Genomic DNA, 15,762 nt, shown 5'->3' with positions numbered 1-15,762 from the left:
TATTCGTAATTGTGGCACCTCCATCCCTTGTTTAACTAGGCACTACTATTCATTATGTGTTGCTGTAACTTTGTGACTTAATTTAAGATTTCTTAACAACGCGACGCCAAGTGTTTTTTTTTTTTTTGTTATTATTTGAATTTTTTGTGATTGTTTATTCACAGCAACCAATTTTAATTCAAATAAAATAAATTGCCATTTAAAAATACACGAAGCAATTTCATATGATCTATTTATTTTTTTTTAAATGATGACGATTGAAATTATATAAAGCGGCAGCTAAACAAGACTACAAAGAGAGTTTCTGTGCACAAACACAAAAACAGATGCGACTCCCGAGGGTCTACCCAATTGTAATCTGTTTGATAAGCGATGCGGGTAAAGACGCAGGTTTCAACATTAGCTTGTATGCGCACTGGACTGTCGTTCAGACGTCTCGATGGTCTAGGGCTCATACCCTGCCAGCTGCCATCCCCCGTTTTTTGAGATCTAAACGTCAAGGACGGACAGACTGACCACATCAAATGAATACAAGCTTTTCGTCTTCATATAATCAATTATAGGCCCTATAGTCATAGGCCTATATATATAGAGTCAGGCTATATACATATCAAGTAGGCGCGATGGCCGAGCGGTAAAGCTCAGGGGGTCCTGGGTTCGAATCCTGGTGAAGACTATGATTTTTAATTTAAGGATCTTTGTTCTGTGACAAACCAGTAAGATCATTGACAGAAACAGAGTGCAGATATGCACAGAAAGAAAAGGAAATGTTAGCTATAGTGTTTGCAGCTGAACATTTTCACCATTATATTTTTGGAAGAACTGTGACTACAATCAGATCACAAACCTTTGCAAACTATTGTGACTAAGCCTTTACATAAGATTTCACCAAGACTTCAGTTGATGATGTTAAGACTGTTGAGATATCAATTAACAGTAACTTATACTCCAGGTTCAAAAATGCAAATAGCTGATACGTTATCGCGTGCGTACATCAATGGTCAAGAACAATCAAATTCAAATGATGACATGGTTATGAGAATTCATAGCGCAACAGCACAGTTTCCGGGAAGTGATCAGAAGATTATTGAAATTAGAAGGAAAACTGAATCTGATGCTAAATTAAAACTTGTAATTAATTATGTCAGAGAAGGTTGGCCAAAGATAAAAACTCAAGTTCATGAAACAGTGAAAGTGTATTGGTCATTTAAAGACAGTATTCATGAAGAGAATGGAATATTGTTTTATGAGAACAGAATTATAATTCCTTCAAGTATGAGAAATGAAATTCTCGACAAGTTGCACATAGGTCATTTTGGTCTTGAGAAAACCAGATCCAAGGCAAAACAGAGTGTGTTTTGGCCAGGATTGTCCAAAGATATTTTTTCGACAATAATGAAATGCGCAACATGTGCAACGTTCAAAAGAAATAATGTGAAGGAAACATTGCTACCTCATGCTGTACCAGACAGATTATGGAAAAAGATTGCGACAGATTTGTTTACCAGAAGAAATAGTGAGCGACAATATGCCATTCAATAGCTATCAATATAGAGAGTTTGCTTCTGAATGGGGTTTCAAGATAACAACATCAAGTCCCAGGTACCCTCAATCAAATGGACAAAGTGAGGTGTATGTTGGTATCGTAAAGCAGATATTTAACAAAGCATACAAAAGTGGGAAAGATCCATATCTTGCTATGCTCGAGTATAGAAATACTCCGATAAGCGGACTGCTTTATTCGCCATCACAACTGTTGATGAGTAGAAAACTCAGGGACATCATTCCAACTGATCCCAAACTATTGAAACCATCGGTAGCTGAAAATGCAGAGACATTACTCAACGAACGACAGAGGAAAAGCAAAGTGAAATACGATTCGAAAGCAAGGTTACCTAAAGACTACTCTGTCGGGGAGAAGGTGAGAGTTCGTCTAGGACAAACATGGCAGAAAGCAGTCGTCATTAAGAAACATCCATCACCCAGATCTTACATCATAAAGACAAATGATGGGAAAACATACAGACGAAATCAACGGTTTTTAAACAAGAGCTACGAAGAAGACATCTCTGGGTACTATGACACCGACGAAGACAATGAACAGCAAACTGTTAGAACAAACGAAACAGACAATTATAAATCAACATCTAGAGAACTTGCTGTGCCGGTCAAGACAACCAGAAGTGGTCGAGTTGTCAAAATTCCTTGTAAATATAAGTATTAAGAACTTTAAAAGGAAGGATGTGATAATAGCTTCAAAAGGAAGGATGTGCTAATATTAGAAGATATTACGTCATTGTTTGTTGTTTATGTTTTATGCGAAAGCAAAGAATCGGACGGAAATAAAAGTTAGTTATATATGTCTACCTTGATAAAGACAGTCTCGTTATTATCATTATTAATTCGTAACGTCTACAGTAATTTATTATTAATCTGTGACAACAGAACAATCTTATTGGGGAAAAGTAAAGGCGGTTGGTCGTAGCGCTTGCCACATAAGACCAGTGGGGGGTGCGGGGGTGCGGTCCGCACCGGGTGATACCCAAGTGGAAATATGCTATTGGCAATAACTAACAATTTTTAAAAAAAAATTAACTGTCAGTGGCTTTAAAAAAAAAAAAAAAGAAAATGTCAGGCGAGCAATCAAAAGATGCCGGACTCACTATTTAGTAAGTAAGTTACCTTTCAGACCATGCGATCTATGGGACATTTGACTTAAGGTCTTCTGTTTCTATGACCAACGGTTAACGAGCAGGGTGTCATGTAGCCAGCAGAAAGACCAACCGCCATTACTTTTCCCCGACTAATGTCAGGTACCCATTACAGCTGGATGGACTTAGAGGCGACTAAAGATCCCGAAATTAAAAATCCCAGCCTTCACCAGGATTTGAACCCGGGACCCCAGTTCAGAAGCCAAGCAATTTACTCATAAGCCTCCGAGCCTATATGTGCATTAATCAGTTTTTAATGCTGAGCTTCTACTCATGCTAGAAGCAATCATAGATGTAGCATATAAACCAAAAAGTCTTTATTTCAACATCTGACAAAGTATTGTAGATTTTAGTTTCAAAAGTATTAGCGTATTTGATGCTTTTCCAAAAGACGGCATTTAAACAGATATACCATGATTGAGAAGACACCTAAAGGCAGCAACATTTTTCTTAAAGAAACTAAAAATTGAAAGGTCATGATTCTTATGTCTTTGAGACCATAAAGAATGTCTCTGAATAATTTAGCAAAGCCTTCAACTATTACTTACCATCTGTGTATATGTGGTGTCTTGTAAAAAAAATGTGTCCTTTTTTAATAAATTAAAGTTTAGAAATATTTAAGCTAGACTTTAAATTTGATTGAAAAGTTTTCAAGGAAAGAAGAAAAAAACATTGTAATTAACTTAAGGCCGCATTGTTGTAAAATTGAACTATATATGAATTGTAATAGACAATGAAATTCTAAAATAGAATCGACACTCCTTATATACAATTAATTAATGTTGGTAAGTATATATAAAGTATGTGTTTTATGCACTGGCGGATCCAGGGTGTGGCGGTAGGGGCGATCGCCCCCCCCCCCACACACACAATTTGTATACGAATTTATTACTTATGTTAATAATATATACTAATTATTTATATTTCAACCTATTTTTGGATTAAATTTGGACGAATTATAGTATAGAATTCACACAATTTGTATGCGAATTTATTACTTATGTTAATAATATATACTAATTATTTATATTTCAACCTATTTTTAGATTATTTCGCCCCCCCCCTTTCTAGTAATTTGGCCGATTTGGTAGGGTCGGGAGGGGGCGATGGCATCAATCCGCCCCCCCCCAACCATAAACTTTCGAGTGGGGGGGCGGTCCTATTTATTTGTAGAAATCACAGCTTGCTAACAGAATCAATTAAATATCTATATGATTAAAACTTTTTATTGGTATTTTAACAGGTCTTTATATTATGTCGTTCATCTTTGGCCGATTGGAAGGGGAGGAGCGAATACCTCTACTGCCCTTCCCATCTAAACCCTTTGAGTGGGGGGGGGGCGGTCCTACTTTTATGGAGAAATCATAGTATGTGGACAAAATTAGTCGAATATCTATATAATATAAATAGGTGGAAGTGCGATACATTCAATCACCTTCACCCCCAACGGACAAACCAATACTTTTTCGTTTTTGTATTATAGTAAGAAATTACAAAATAAAAAAAAAATCTGTCACTAATATAATTTATATATGCTATAAAGTAAATTCTTATACCGAGTCGCCCAACCCCTATTCTTTAAAGCAAAATGCAATCAATAGCAGAAATTATAAAAAGGAGGGAGGATTAATCGTTTTCAGTTTACCGCCCTTTCCAGACAGAGTTTGTGTAATTTCACATGAGTTTATCATAACTATTTTAAGAAAGACTTTGCTTTGGAAAAGTTATAATTCAAACGAAATTGTTCAATATATCAGTCACGGTTGAGATGAGTTCAAAAGCCAGATAATCTTTTCCTAGTCGACTTTTTCCAACCTTTACTCTATCTCATATTTTTCTAGTTAAATAAATTTAGGACTATAACTCACAATTTATGCTTACATTTTATTGAATATTATTAATCGAATTTTTTTTTCGGCGGCGATCCTCAAAGCCTTAATCTAAATATGTTGGGTATCTTATCTTTTCAAAGAACAAATCGGTTGTATTTGCAATGTATTAAGGGACTATAAATTCATATTAGAATATTTTTTCATATTATTCAAAAGGCCCTTTATAATAGAATGAATAATGAGCTGTAGGTCAGGAGAATGCGTTACTGCAGTGAAGAATGCCAAAAAAACGCTTTTAGCGTTGAGGTTTCGCCCCGAACCTCACTGATGAATAATAAGCTGTAGATGTCAGGAGAATGCGTTTCTACAGTGAAGAATGCAAGAAAACGCTTTTGGAGTCGGGGCTTCGCCGCGAACCCCACTAATAAATAATGAGCTGTAGATGTCAGGATAATGCGTTTCAGCCGTGAAAAATGCAAGGAAACGATTTTGGCGTCGGGGCTTCGCCCCGAACCCCACAAATAAGTAATAAGCTGTAGATGTCAGGAGAATGAGTTTCTGCAGTGAAAAATGCAAGAAAACGCTTTTTGCGTCGGGCGAACCCCACTGATAAACAATGAGCTGTAGATGTCAGGAGAATGCGTTTCTGCCGTGAAAAATGGAAGAAAACGCTTTTTGCGTCGGGGCTTCGCCCCGAACCCCACTGATAAACAATAAGCTGTAGATGTCAGGAGAATGCGTTTCTGCAGTGAAAAATGCAAGAAAGCGCTTTTGATTGTCGGGGCTCCGCCCCGAACCCCACTGAGGAATCTTACAGCGCTTTCCCAGACCCCCAAGCGTGTAAGAGAAAGGCCTCAACATGACTGTTTTTTTTCCTGTTTTTTTTTTCGCCGAAGATTGAGAAACAGTCTTATTTTATTCTCATATATCGAATATATATATATATACATTTATCGAATGCTGTACGCACGTTTATGCATAGGGTTAGGGTTTACAGGGCGTTAGGGTTTGGAAAAAAATCGCCCCCCCCCACTCCAAAGTTCTGGATCCGCCAGTGGTTTTATGGCTTAACTGAAAAAAAAACGAGAATGGGTGGGGACACCCAAGCTTGTGACGCCACTGCATAAGACCACAGAAATAGACATTTAGATATCTACACATATAGGTATCTACAGACAGACCATTATATTTTTGGAGATTTTCATACATGGCTGAAAATTGTTGTCCTCCTTCAGTCGTAGAACGACTATGGTTCATCTCGCACACTTCCTCATGTGACTGTGGAGACCTATTTCGGAGAGACACTTCCGTCCACAAATATCGCAGGTTAAGGTGTATTGTACGTTTTTCTTCCTGAGCTGAGACCCATGTTCTTTCCCTGTCCATAGCTTTCTTGGTCACTGTCCATCTGGTGCGGTCTAGAGCTATGTCTTCGCAATGGTCAGTATTGATGTTCACTGGTTTGAGCTCCCGTTTTATTACATCTATTTAGCGGAGGTTGGGCCGACCAGTTTTTTCTTGAGCCAGTTGCGAGTTCATACATGGCAGAAAATAATAATAAATATAAATACCAAAGACTTATATAGATCTATATATACTCATGGGCGCCCGCAGGATTTTTTTCAGGGGGGTGCAAGCTGCCACCCATGGCTCAAAATCGTATCCTCGAACTTTCTTGTTATATTCGGGCCCTCATACCTAATCAATATAAAATGCACAACAATTTTTTTTTCATGAAATAAAAAAAATACTGTACACAATGTTAACTTTATCCGTGAGGCCCATGCTTGCCTACGTTCGATCAAACAAAAACTGCAAATGTTGACTGTGGTTGGAAAAACTGTCAATAACTTTACTTATGAATTGCTTTTCGTCACGATGGACAAGCTGGCGATGAACGCTTATCGCACAGTTCTGATATTCTACTTTGCATTGCAGCTTTCGCATCGTTTTAGGTTGAAGACAAAAAACAAGTTGAACTTACTATTATTATTGCTCGAAAAGCGAGACATAATGAAGAAACTTAAGAATTAAGATATGCAATGTAAAGCCGTGTTCTGTAATAACTCCCAAAATCCAAACATGTGGTTTTTTCTTAGTGTGTCTGTCGACTGCGAATTCTCGTCAGCAGCAACTCAATATCCGGTATCAGTTTTTTTCTGCCAGCAGTCTCTCCCTCCTCAAGATGACAACTCTCACGTGTTCCTCAGGATGGTCAATTTGGTTTTTGATTATGCCGTTAATGTAACAGCTGATGTGCTTTTGAGTGGCCACTATGTTAAGTTGGAAAGACTGCAACACCATGGAAACTGGTTCAAGAACAAATGAATAATTGACGACAATGAAAAGACTAATCAGAAACACAAGAGGAGGAGACATTTACTACACGTGTGCAGTTTGTCTGGTTTCACTTGCAGTCGTTATTTTAAGATCCGCCAAAAAGGCAAAGATCTCTAAGTTGAGACTTAAAGCCCGAATGGATTCGTATTTTTCAGTTCATTGTGTCGCACACAAAAGATGTAAATTTAGCACCAACGCTATTGCTAGGGACAATTACGGAAAAAAGAATGTTAGCCATCACGGGGCAGCCTTGGTCGAGTAGTTTGTCTATGTCTAGACTGTACAATGACGTTGGACACTTGCTGCGCGTCTCTCTGAAATACAAGGAACTAAACCAATGAAATCGAGTACAATCGCAATCAACACACCGAACACTCAAAGACATCTGCTCAGTGCCTGAGATATCAACAGTTTCATCACTAAAATGCCCAACAAATGCAGTTAATGCAACTCGTATCTTTGGGTTTTTGCTGTTGTCAGTGCTCAGTTGGTCCATATCAACGTTTTGATTCGAACGATGGTATGTGAAGAACTGTCTTGTATCTCTTCTATTGTAAACTGATGGACGTGTTTAACCTGCAGTTTTATCGAGCGCTGACACCGACCGCAACTCCGAAACACTCTTTACTTTTGTTAAAGAAAATATAACATTATCACATCGGCAAATTGGAAAAAAAAAATATTCTAGACCTTAACTAAATATTATAAAAAATAGTTGTGGCATTTTACGTCTCGAGACGATTTTTTCCCTTCTTGTGTGACTAAAGAGGCCAATCCATTGTACTTTCACCCTTCTTTCTACTACTATTGTGTATGGCATCTGCAATCCAGGACCTTCCTTTAATGCTCGCTCTTCATGTGGATCTATCCAGTGCCACTTTTTCCCCAGCTGTTAGTGCCGATTTTGAAGAGCTTTATGTCGCTTTTGCATACATCAGTATACCTTAGCAGTGGACGACCAGCGAATCTCCTGCCTTCTGTTAAATCACCTTACAGAATGTCTTGTCGACTTTGTGGCATTCATAATAACTATATAGCTATGTGCAAATATAAACAAATCGTCACGACTAACATACTATAGACTATGTGACACCCTTTATAGTGCAAAGAATTGCAAACCTAGAATAAATCGTACATGGTAGGACATGAACCTATTCTAGTTACAATAATAGCATATCTTTACAACTGTACTTCCGTGGAAGCACCACTTGTTAAGATACTACACTTTATCATATTCTAATGATAGGCCTTTAGATTTAGACTTAGAAGACGATGCGCAAAATTTTTCTGAACATTAATTTATTTAACTCTTGAATCAATAATGCATGGGCACCCGCAGGGGGTACATTGTGGTCACTTGCACACACACACACACCCCTCCACCGATTCTGACTAAATCTACATCTACGTAATAAAAAAAAAACAGTTCTGAAAGATTTATTCTATTATGGTTGACCATCCATTCCATACGCCTAGATTAATCTACTTATTTCTACTACTTCATTAACCAGTGGAAGCACTACTTGTTCAGTTGCTACTTAGAAGTTAATTGATTTTATTAATTGATTTGATAGTGAGAAAAAAAATGGCTAGAATTTGGCTACTCAGAATCCAGGGGGGTGCCCACTTGCACCCCCCTGCACCCCCTTGCGGCCGCCCTTAGGCCTATAAGTCTATGATAAATACGTTTTTTGTTGTTGTTGTTTTTTTATATATATATATATCCGGTCTACAAAAATAAATAAATAAAGGAAGCGTTGATAAGCTATATTTTTTAAAGTAAAAAAATACTATAGGCCTACATATGATAGTTTTTGTGCACATTTTTAGAACTGGAGAATCAAATGTTATGTTTTGAATACGGGGGAAACATTAATAAATTATTTAAAATTTAACTAGCAGCAATAAAGGCGATTGGATGACTTATGCGCATAGAGCGGCATTGAGATGCTGCTAAAATTATAGCCCAATACATTTTCATTGAGCTAGTTGGCAACAGGGAAGTTCAATTAGCGTCCTTGACATAGTTTACTTTATCGCAAAAAATCGCCACTATACATTGAACACAGGCCTATATATATATCTATATAGATCTATATTATCCATAGAAATATACATAGGCTTGTGCAAGGTCCTTTAAAATAGGTCACAAATGTAAAAGTTATACCTATTTATTTTACAAGTTTGAAGTGAACGACTCAAAAGTTTGGGATTACGACCCTATCATGATCAGTAGATCTCCAATCTAGACGTTCTTTCAAACTTTGTAATCTAGAGTCTGAATTAAATTGATCAAGTCTATGGTACAAATCTATTTAGATCTACCATTTTACTCTAGTCTACTAGTACTAGAATTACTAGATCTAGAGTAATTCTAGAGTCTTAGTCAACTACTTTGTCTACTTAGAAATCTATTACTATTACTTTAACTTTAACTTTATTTAAATATTTAGTTTTTAGCCACACACAAGTGACAAATCATAATAATCATATAAAAGTATTGCCATTGGCCGTATTAGCATTAACTATTATATTATAATCTATATTAGGTATGTGACAATTTTTTTTTTTATAAAAAAAAAATTGTTGATACCAAACTATTAAATAATAAAAGCACTCTATCTGAGCTTTCCAATGATATATAAATTATTGTTATAGGACTATCCATGAAAAAAATACATTTTTTTTTTACGCGTTTTCGCTTAACATTGAAGTCAATGGACAACATGAGGTTGAATTTTCTGAAAATTTTAATTTATTTTAAATGCGTACTATTTCGCTAATTTTTATCATACAGTTATAAATAATATATCGAATGAAAGCTTAGGATGTGCTTAATAAGAGAATGCTATTGTTTTATACAATTTCTTTACATAATTTCTTTTTTTCTTACTTTACTTAACATGACATTATTACCTTTAATTTTTGTAATAAAAGTTTATTTTATTTTGTTGAAATCAAATTTTTGATAGTAAATCAGCAAAGAATTAGTTGTAATTAGTTCTCCTTTTCTCGATGATATAAAATTATTTTAAGAGGTCCAATAATTAGAAGAAAAAATATTTTTTTGACGTGTTTTCACTTTTAAAATTATATTTTTAGGAATCTAGATTTTTAAGTTTTAAAGATGTAACTCAGCGTTTCAATTTTTTTAAGTAAACATTTTTTGTAAATATATATTTATAATACACTCTATTTTTACAAAGCTTGTATCAACTCACTCTGTATGTCTCTCTGGAAAAAAGTTAGAAAATATTTTTTCTCCCATTTCCCTTTGTCAGATCAAGATGAAACTTTGCACAATTATTCATTGAACCTGACACAACATAAATGAATAAAAAAAATTAACCAATTAGTTAATTAATAATTTTTGATTAATTATTTTGTTTGAGATGTTATATGGATTTAATTCTCTCATTCCGTTTTGATATATTTTTTCTCCCACTTCCTATTTTCGGATCAAGTTGAAATTTTGCATGATTGTTCATAGTTGATGATAATGCACAAATCAATCCAAAAATTAACCAATTAGTTAGTAAATAACTACTACTTAATTAATTAAGTCTTATATGTTAGAAAGGGAGTGAAACCCTTTTCAGAAAAGGCAGAAATTAGCAGTTTTTATCTTAAATACATTTGAGACCAAAAGAGAATCTGCTGCCGAGGACAAGTGCAAAAAAAATCTTAAAAATCTTAACGACCACCGGCAGACAACGGTTATGCTAACTCTGGGTGTGGCAAAATTTGTAGGTCACAGCTGAGGCTGCATAGCCACGGGAAATACTGCATTCTTCAATAATCTTCAGACTCGAAGACAAGCTTTATTATATATGCATAAATGATATATATATGTATATAGTGTGTGTGTGTGCATGTTATATATATATATATATATATGTATATATATATATATATATAATATATATATGTATATATATATATATACATAATATATATATATATATATATATATATATATATATATATATATATATATATATATATATATATATATACATAAAAACTTAACTGAAATTTTTTTTTTAATGGGAATATGAGATTAAATTTACTATCACTCTATTTCTTTCTTTTAAAATATGGCATGCTTTTAGATATAATTAATATCTTCTGTAAGTGGATTTTCTATTACAGATTTTTAAAAAAGTATAGGGGGCTTCCATTATTTAAATCCTGCCCTGAGTGTATGTATGCATGTTGTTAGTTTAAAAGTGTAATAATTATTGGAAAATTATTGAATGTTAAAAGCTCTTTTCTTTACAGTCAAAATTTTTTTTAAAAAAGGACACAGTTAAATAAAGCTATATTTTCTCTATTAAAAAAGGTCATAACACTTGTGTGTTAATTAACTTTAAAAAAAAAAACTAATGGGTGTTGCATAAAGGTACATTCCTTGTTTCATATATGCTAGGACAAATAAGTACAAATGCTCCTTCTTCAATAGGCCAAAAGCTATTTGAGCATAGAATGGGTTGCCTGAATCAGCCAGGAAAACCAATGACTTGGCAGAGTTCAAGTCATTGATTAATGTCATGACAGATTGACCTTGGGACAGGTGTAGGATGTAATCATCTTTTTTTTTTTTTGAAGTTAATGTCCATATTTTATGAGATAAGACTGAGAACAATCATTAACAATTCAAGTTTCAATAAGATTTGACTGATTCAATTTGCTGAAAATTATATTTATTTATATTTAAAATGCTAAGGCCAAGGCTAAGTCAGCCTAAGTAGATCTCTCTCTCTAATATATATATATATTAGACGTCTATATATATAATTAATAATATTATAGATCTATATATTTTTATATATACTCTATGATACTCTATCTTTCTCTTAATATATAGAAATATATTATATACATATCTAAAACTATTTATTAATATATTATATAATGACTAGATATAGAATCTAGTAGCAGAAAAGATTTCAATTAGTAGAACTTTAGAAGAGCAATTGGAAGCTTGTGCTTGTACAGGTCACTTTTATTTACGAGTTTCAGTTAGTTAAGCTGTCTAGGTCTAGTCTAGCTAGATCTAGACTAATAAAGAGTGTAGAAGATAAATCTAGATCTAATTATTGGTCTAAATTAGTAGATATAGATCTACTTTCATATGGAAGGACTAGATCTACTTGAATTTCATTCTAAAGATTAATCCAGTGTAAGAATAAATCACACAACCACAGTTTAAATGTTTCTGTGCATCTTAAGATTTTCAAAATGGCCGCCGTAACTTGGCGGGACTTAGGCTCATTTTCATGACACAGTGGGTTGACAAAAACGCTAATAAAATAATTAGAGTAAAGATTAGCTATCTGAAACTTAGCAGAAACCTGCCTAATATGTTTACCAATCATACAAAAAAAAAAAATTTAAGTAATGTAAAAAATTTTTCATACAAAAAATTACCTGGGAATGGTAACAGTACTAATCAACTATATGGCATTAGTAAAAAAAAAACTAAGTAGGTACCTCATGCTGACTCATGGTTATTGTGACTAGAGTATGGAATACAACAATGAAATTTGGTACACATACAGAACCATAATGTATCTATTAGAAAAACCTTTCTTTTTTAAGTTATATCTTATAGGACAGCTTATATAAGATTTTTAAATGAGGTCGATTTTTAGCTATATTTTGCTAAATACTGAGAGTTAAAAAAAAAAAAAAAACTGAACAAATAATGTTACTGAATATCTAAGGAACATAAAACCATTCACACCAAGTGCGCATCTTTTATATTAAAAGCATAATCGATTTCAAACCCAAGCCTATGTAAAAAATTATGAAAAAAACGATCTCAACTTTTCATGCCTTTTTTTTTATTCGCATTTTCGGGATTCTCCCATACCTATCTATATCATATCATCATGACATGATTTGTTTATATTTATAACCAGCCATAACGATAATGATTAAAGTATTTAGATCTAGATTAGATCTGTCATCTGTGTTTATTCTATAACTATACTTAGACTATACTATACTATAGTCTATAAATAGCTACTTCGATAAAAATTTCAAAATGATCACAATGCAATGGAACCTATTTAGTTAGATAGAGCTTGAGAAATGCTTTCCAATGATACCAATTTTATATTGCTGAGTTAATTGTGAGGGAAGTTATTAAAGGGAAACTCCGATGGTTTTGACAATTTTTGATATAATATGTGTTTTGATTTATAGATAATGAATATATTATTCTTTTTTTTTTTATTTGCAAGAATAACTTAGTAATTGATGTTTTTGTGACATAATTTTTCTGCGCATCCAAAACAGTCAGATTTTCACTGAATTTCTGTGTGACGTCACAAGTGTGCACTCAAATCCTATAGATAGGGAGGCGCCAAGTTATACGAGGACGAGGAAAAAAAAATTATCTTCAATAAAAATTTTTTTCGTTAGTACATCATTAAAATACTTTAAAAGAAATTTCTAATGGTGTATAAATTATGACTGTATGTTTGACAGTAAGAAAGTTATGATTTTTTTGTGCCGTTTTGACCTAACATTGGTTGACATGGAAAAAGTGATGAGAGCTTGACGCTGGCTCAGCCGGCGAGACACACCCCCAAGGTCAAAAGTTAAAAAGTTGGAATTGAGTTTCGTAGACGATAGATCTACTTATTAAATAAGAAATTGAATAGTAGATCTAGTATTCGTAGTAAATTTCTAGCTCACAAATCTGATTCATTTATATTTATGAACTTCAGTTTTTTTTTAATGTCTCAGTAGTATCATTAATTGAATTCTTTGGCCTGGAAATCCAATGTATTGTTGGTACTGCACCTGGTATTAACTTCAATTTTTTTCAAATCCCATTTCCACAGCAATGAAAATGAAGTTGCTGAAACAGCTTCTCTCAAAATGATTTGAGCATAAACAGGAATTAGCTAATGCCTTTGTAAAATATTTGCTCTTCAGGCGAATAAATTTTTCCCATTTTCCCTTTAAAACTTCATTCAAGTTCATCTCTTGGAAACAAATGAAAAGAGACACTAATTTCTGTATCAGCATACTTGCTGATTTTATCTTTGTGATTGGAACTACTGCAACAAGCTGAAGAACAATATTTAATTTTCTTCAAGTAGAAATAGAGGTTTATATCTAGAATATTATTTATAAACAATGACCGATTATAAATCAACGTGGAGACTAGATCTAGCTGTGAAGCGTAACAATAAATGCGATCCGATAGGTCTAGATCTAGACTAGAGAGTTTATCGGTTATATAGGTCTAGATCTAAATTTAGCCAGCACACTTGTGACGTCACGTTTTTAAAAACTAAAAACATCTCGCAGAACCCCGTTTTTTTGGGGGCGTGGAGAATTTTCTGTCTAATTTATTAAATATAAAATTTTCCGAGCATTTAAATAAAAAATGATATAATGTTTACTATTACAACTTTTTACGCAGAATTTAAATATGTCAATAACTAAAATTTGAAAAACTATCGGAGTTTCCCTTTAAATTTTTAGTGGCCAAAAATTAGCCTTCTTTAGCCTTTGTAAATAAAAAAAAAATCTGTGACCGAAACAACTGACAGTTGAACTTAAATTAACTGTATTATAAAAAGTCTTAAAGATATGGGGTTGAAACTTCACACTCTTTTACATTAACCAGTATTCTGTTAAAATAAATTTAAAAAATAAAACCAAGCAATAAAATCTTTGAAAAAAAGTTAATTAATATATAAAAAAAGCCTTCGACAAAAAATAAAAATATATGTGATTTTGTCATCATATGAGCCCAAAAATCACAAATAAAACAAATCAGAGATCTGTATTGTGTTTTATTTTGTTTAATTATAATTCTACTGTATTTAAATAGCTATTAATATGCATCAGATAGATAATTCTTATAAATTATAAATGAAAATAGCACTGCGCAGAAAAATATTTCCTAAAATTTAATGACTATAAGTTTCATAAACTTCATAAAAAAACAGTTTTAACCTTTTTTGTAGAGCACTGGCAATTAATCATTTTAAAATGCCTTAATTTAAATGCTTTAAAAAAAATTAGATTGTAAATGAAAAATTTCTTGCTTCGGACAATAAAATAAAAAAGAAACCTTGCGATTATTTTAGAAGTTATTAAAAGATTTTTTATTTGAATTTTTGTGCAATAATAGCTCATCATTTTAAAAATATAATGTACTCATTTATTAACTATTAATTTACATGTATATTAATAGAAAAAAAACAACACACAGAAAAAAAAAATTATTATTAGTTCGCTGAGCTAAAAAAAATATGAAAAAAAATTGTAATATTTAATATTATTTTTTAAAGTAATTAAACTTTTACTTTAAAATTTGCAGATTTCAAAGTCATTATAATAAAGACACATTCCCTCTCCATAATCTAGCATTCAAACACTATAAAAGTTAATCTAAATGAAAAATTCCTATGTGTGCTTCTAAAAATAGCTCGTGATAGACAGAAATTGACCATTTCCAGTAAATCACAGTGTTGGTTGTTACTAAAAATAGATTTTAACCATCAACTTTGAAAATTAATATCTAAAGAGTGCGCCAAGCTACAAAGTTCAAACTTAGCACACTTATATATATTAACATGCTAAATTCAATAGAATTAGTGAGATTGTTGTAACCATAAACACTTTTATTTTATTTAAAAAAGAAAATTTTACCCTTCTTTGTCTTTGTTAATTTTAATATCAAATATCTTTAAAGTGCGCCAAGAGAATTTAATGAAATTTGAAATATACACATTTCATAATATGATAAATTATTGTAGCAAACAGCATTGTTGTAACTTTTATAGGAAAAAAGTAGTAAAAATGTCAACTTTCACATAAACTTTTGTTAAGAAAAATTTAACAGATTGGCT

At 32.9% G+C, this 15,762-nt stretch overlaps 1 protein-coding gene across 1 annotated transcript in view; it reads left to right on the top strand.

Annotated features, from left to right (window-relative positions):
* Positions 1 to 9,033: 9,033 nt before the first annotated feature.
* LOC106072861 (GATOR complex protein MIOS-A-like) overlaps positions 9,034 to 15,762 on the top strand; it is a 33,026-nt gene continuing 26,297 nt past the window's right edge. Inside the window, exon 1 of the mRNA XM_056021353.1 lies at positions 9,034 to 9,186. The gene's annotated coding sequence lies outside the window, so the exon portion shown is untranslated. The remainder of the gene's footprint in view (positions 9,187 to 15,762) is intronic.

The sequence above is a fragment of the Biomphalaria glabrata genome, chromosome 1, assembly GCF_947242115.1.
Source record: "Biomphalaria glabrata chromosome 1, xgBioGlab47.1, whole genome shotgun sequence".
Classification (NCBI taxonomy): Eukaryota; Metazoa; Mollusca; class Gastropoda; family Planorbidae; genus Biomphalaria; species Biomphalaria glabrata.
Note: the sequence above shows the minus strand (reverse complement) of the source record. Positions and strands in the feature narration are given on the sequence as shown.